This window comes from Myxocyprinus asiaticus, chromosome 34 (genome assembly GCF_019703515.2).
Source record: "Myxocyprinus asiaticus isolate MX2 ecotype Aquarium Trade chromosome 34, UBuf_Myxa_2, whole genome shotgun sequence".
Classification (NCBI taxonomy): domain Eukaryota; kingdom Metazoa; phylum Chordata; class Actinopteri; order Cypriniformes; family Catostomidae; genus Myxocyprinus; species Myxocyprinus asiaticus.
In genome coordinates, this window is record NC_059377.1 from 14,247,795 (window position 1) to 14,253,794 (window position 6,000).

Below are 6,000 nucleotides of genomic sequence, written 5' to 3' on the forward strand. Positions count from 1 at the left end.
GCTCTAGGGGAACGCCTGCCCGTAGAAACGTGAGGTCGGTCCAAGGGCTGAAGAGGCGGCGACAGATCGGCGTGATGGCCACGCGATGTGTTCCGTGGCTCCATGCCCATCTCGGGACTTGAGTCTGAAGCCAGTGCTGAAGCGGTCTCATATGCATCAACCTGAGTGGAGTGGCCACCACTGAGGATGCCATATGCCCCAGGAGCCTCTGAAAGAGTTTCAGTGGAACCGCTGTTTTCAGTCTGAACGCCTTCAAACAGGTCAGCACCGACTGTGTGCACTCGTTCGTGAGACGCGCCATCAACAAGACTGAGTCCAACTCCAAACCGAGAAAAGAGATGCTCTGAACCGGGAGGAGCTTGCTCTTTTCCCAGTTGACCCGAAGCCCTAGTCGGCTGAGGTGCGAGAGCACCAGGTCCCTGTGTGCACACAACACATCCAGAGAGTGAGCTAGGTTTAGCCAATCATCGAGATCGTTGAGGATGCGAATGCCCACTTCCCTTAGCGGGGCAGGGGCTGCCTCTGCAACCTTCGTGAAGACATGAGGGGACAAGGACAGACCGAAAGAGAGGACCTTGTACTGATATGCCTGACCCTCAAAAGCAAACCGCAGGAAGGGTCTGTGTCGAGGTAGAATCGAGACGTGGAAGTACGCATCCTTCAGGTCTACCGCTGCGAACCAATCTTGATGCCGGACGCTTGCTAGAGTGCGTCTTTGCATCAGCATCTTGAATGGGAGTCTGTGTAAAGCCCAGTTCAGTACTTGCAGGTCCAAGATTGGCTGCAACCCACCGCCTTTTTTTGGTACAACGAAGTAGGGGCTGTAAAACCCCTTCTTCATCTCGGCTGGAGGGACAATCACGTCGGCCGCACCTGAAGGGAGGAGCCCAGCTGAGGCTTCCGCGTCCGACAGCACGAGCCCGCTCTCCGATGCTGCGCTCGAGAGCTCATCACCTTCGCGGGCTCTGAATACGAGGTTGAACTCGCCGTGAGACGAGCCGGCGGACTCATCCGGAAGCCCGATCGGGGCAGACGAGCCATGGACATGTTCTCGCAATGAGTACATGACCCATCCACGAACGCTGTCTCCGTGTGTGCAGCGCCCAGACACGAAAGACAGTGATCGTGGCCGTCAGAGGGTGAGAGATAACGAGCGCAACCAGGAATAACACACAAACGGAAAGGCATCTTTAAAAAGACTCATCTTTAAAAAGATGTTCCGTGTGTGTCGCTCTTTTAGAGAAATATACTCTTTTAGAGAAATATACTCTTTTAGAGAAATACATTCTTTTATTTCTGCCGAAGCACCCAGGGGCATTCTCTGCAGTGCACCAGTGCAGAGGGGGGAGAAGCTGCTGAAATGCGCCGTCAGATCCAGCAGAGGTGAATGAACAGCCGTGGGAATTCAGCTCAGTGAGCATCGACCGTTCGGCTCCGACGAGAAAATCTGAATGAGTGGTTGCATACCAGCTCCTTTTATACCCGTATGTCCGGGGGAGTGGTATGCAAATTTTCATTGGCCTTTTATCAAAGATAAGAGGTGTCTCGGGCTCCCAAGAGTGACCCCTAGTGTCACTACATCGACACAATGTCGAGTGAGTGACAGATAGGGAACACATGTTTAACCTCTTAAATTGAAAACTTAGTACAATTCAAACATTATTAGTAGATAAAACACTTGAATAATCATATTAAGATATACTCGTGCTGGCTGAGGAGAGCCCCCTCTTCTCTTTTTAAAAGTGCTTTAAGTGTAGTGTCAGAAAAGTGATTTAAGTATAAACTTCAATCAAATATGTAAATAAGAGTGTAGTTTATCTTAATCAAAGCAAGTAATATGTTTAATCGTATAACATAATATCATGAAAATAGCACGTTATGACTCCGGCTCCAGTCATGATCACACACAGGTGATGTCCAGGTATGCTCAAATTAGGAGATTCATCCGCCAGAAGAGCAGTACCAGAGCACGACTGATGTAATGTATTCTTCCGCAAATTGCTTGCAATTTTAAGTTTCAAACACAGATGTCACTAGAGAGCACAAAGTAACGTAGTGCAGCTTTAAGATTAGTTTTTCACTGTTTTTAACTCCTAAACGGGCCAAAAATGACCTGAACATAACAGGAGGGTTAAGGGTAGTTTTAGATAGATTAGGTTATACCATAATAATGGTAGGGGGAAAACATTTATTTAAATAATGGTAATAGTCTCCACGAACAATTGTACAGATAACACACATAAAAACAGCAGACAATGTGTAGTACAAAAAATAACAGTAACAGTAACTAAGAAAACAAAGCAAATATACAAATATACAGTTCAGCCCATGGATATCTAGTTAACTGCCTCAAACAAAACTAAAAAAAATCTTTAAAAGATTTGATGTCACTAACCTGACAAACTTTGGCAAATTCAGTAATAAGTTCATCCTCAAAGTGCTCATTGTATCTACACAGTACCCCATGAACACAACTTAGTTTCCAAACAGATTTAAAAAAAAAAAAAAAAAAAAAATATCCTATGTGCCCTTACTCAGAAGTTGCATCCACCAGCCAATCAGATGAGAGCTTACTAGACCGAGAAAGTGTTTTCCGTTTTTTGTGCAATATACAACAGACGGTCAGTGAACAGTTGGCTGTTGGCAGTCCATGGGCAGGGTTGGGAAGGTTACTTTTAAAAAGTATTCCGCTACAGATTAGAGAACACATGCTGTAAAATGTTATTTGTAACGTATTCCATTAGATTACTCAAGGTCAGTAAGGTAATCTAAATACTTTAGATTACTTCTTCAGCACTGACAGATTTTTTCACTTGTTTTGAATACAAACAAGTAAATAAAGTATGAAAATACACTTCAGTGTAAAAATACATTCTCTGAAAAAAGCCAAAATATTTTATGCAGTTTTGCTACTCAAGTAAATGTATCTTGTTTTAAGGATTTTTAGATATTTTTACAGGAAAAAATATTTAAATTCTCATTAAGAATAAATTTTTTGCGGTACATCTTTGACCTAATATCAAAAATCTTACTAGAGAAAAAAGTTTATATATAACGTGAATTGTCTTCATAAAATTCATTATATGATATAATCGTGCCGGCTAACAGATGCGTGTAGAGGTAAGAAATAGCCTTTTAGCTTAGCATAAAGCTAAATGTTCACTTTACACAAGGTTAGAGGTCGTATTTATGAAACAAATCTTAAGAAAGTGTTTCACCGCTTTTCAAAAGCTACTCGGATCGCATCATTTATATAGATAAATGTTTTCCAACTGAATAGACTAAATATTAAATAAAATATTTTACAATAAAAGTCAAAGTAATCTCTTCAGTAATCAAAATACTTATAAATGTAACTGTATTTAGATTACCAACTATTTAAATTGTAACTGTAGTGGAATACAGTTACTAATATCTAGTATTTTAAATACGTAATCCCGCAACATGTATTCCGTTGCTCCCCAACCCTGTCCGTGGGTGTCCCGTGTGAAATTGAGACTAGTCCTGCAGGGCTGAAGCTTACTGATATATTATTGTCAGTATGGTTAAATACATGCTTATGTTTTATGTGCCTTAGAATACATGACTGTGTTCGTGTATTTTGTTTAATTTTTTTCTACTTCAACAAAAATGCTAAAGTAGATGAGTGAAATGTTTGTTTTTGATGTCTGGACTCATTCTAGACCTCCCATACTGATCTCTCATCAACAAATCATCGAACAGGTTTACAAGATGCCGTTTGCTTTATGTTGCATAAGGCCATGCTGAATCACTGAGCTGCAGTGTAATGTTGTGGTGACAGGACATGGAATGATTGATAGGCAGAGGTGGCACTTTACTCTGCATGCAAATGAATAATTTTCTCCTCCTTTTTTCTCTCTCTGGCCTCATATATCTCTCTTCTGTTCCTTCTGGAAGTGTTTCAGATTATTCATGCACTTTAGAGGAGTTCACACATTTTAGAAGCTTTAATTGACTGCTCCAAAGAGCATTATAAATATTGAATGGTGGTCTGGTGGTCCTTATATTTCATAATTAAGCTTCAAGTCAGAAAGTTCACTGTCATCCACTACGAAGCACATTGCTCATTGCAACATAATACCAAAGACTTGGATCATGGGATTCTGCTTTGTCTGAATGTTTTTCCTATAAATGATTCAAAGAATGCATTGGATCCAATTTTCTACTTTAGCAGAATAATAGAATAAGAATGACCATAATGTGTAATGCAAAACTGATGTCAGTACAGAAGAGTTAGACTAGATGCAGACACAACGCACTATTTGCTAAATGACAGTTATTCAGATAGCTAGTATATCTAAAAACCTTCTGAAGAAAATCAGCAAAACTCACCATCACAATGCTAGCATATGAGGAATAGTAACAGAGATATATGCCTTAGCAAGCACCACTGACTAGTACAGCACAATCAAGCACTACCTCTTCTAAAATGATCCTAATATGACCATAATATGAAACTGTAATAATCTCCCATTAATTTGTCTCTAGCAGGCTTCAGTGAACAACATCCAAAAGAACATTTAGTCCAACAGTGTGCACATTAGGGGAGGCTACTGTTATAATTTGTCATGCCAAATATATACATTTGAAGAAGTTATTACATCATGCATACCTCACATGCTGGTCAAATGACAGTGACTTTCACACACCATGCCATTACGATGTTATCCTTATAACCTTCGTAAGCATAAAAATATTGTTTTGACTGATGAAACATGTAGGCTAGTAAATACATACATTATTATGCCAATTCCTGGTTTCTCTATATTTCCCAGTCTTTTTCAGTTTTATGTTTATATGTTTTATAGAAAAGAGAAAGCTGTCACAGCATCTGTTGTTTGTTCCACACTGCATATTCTATCAATAATATGCTTTCTGCCTCATTCTATAATTGGAATATTAGATCAGTAAAAGAAACTGTTGTTACCACCCGATGATGGTTAATAGTTAAATATACTGTATGCAGTATATCATGTGTAATTTGCAATGTTTACATTCTGCATTCATGGCAAAGATTCACTGTGCTAATGCTACACATGGCTATAATATACACCTGTTACCCTGTGTTTGTTGTATGATGAATTTTGTGAAATGAATGCTAAGATCATGAAAAAGTTTTTTTCTCCCTCTCTTGCTCACTCACAGCCACACACACAAATCTTTTATACTCCAATAACTGAATTAACGGAGGCTTGGGCTGTTTCTGTGCAGGATTCTTAAACAGTAGTGTGAGAAAGTAGTTCTACACACAAAAGTCACTAAAAACTCACAGCACAGCAATTACTTACCTTACATTCTCTTCTTTTTAAAGAAGGACAAAAGATTTCCTTTAACTGTTCTTTTGGCCTTTTTCTAAACTTCCCAAACCTTTGTTTTGAACTCTATTGAGAGGCATACTGTATCACACTTTGGGCAGATGTGTGAATGGCTTTCGCCTGCAGACGGCAAACATGTATGAAACGTATCAAACAACAGAGTAATAGGGCACTTTAGAGTATTTGAAAATATTTGATTCCTTTTGTAGGCTAATTAAACAAACAAACAAAGAAAAAAACAAAACAATCAAGTGACTGTTCTTGAAAAATGTCTCTACGGCAAAGATAGGTTTAAAAATTGAAGTTACAAAGTTGGGAGTCTAGAGGACCTAATTTTATCATAGTGCTGTTGCTGCCTCCGCATTGTACCTAACAACACTCTTTAACCATGATGCAGTAATGCACAACCTTTCATGGCTTGTTGGTTTATGAATATAATCACACAAACATTATTAGTTTTGGACAAATTTCTCAAATCAACAAACACATGAGTCATATATACAACAAAAGCCTAATCCTTGCTTTGCCTATGTTCCGTTTCATAAAGCTGGGCAGTTTGAAGGCACAGGCTGGGCGGACAGACCTTCCACACAGATGGAGCCAGATCTCCGTTTGATTGGTAAATATTTACCCAGCCTGTCAGTGAGTGCTACAGCTTGCAGAC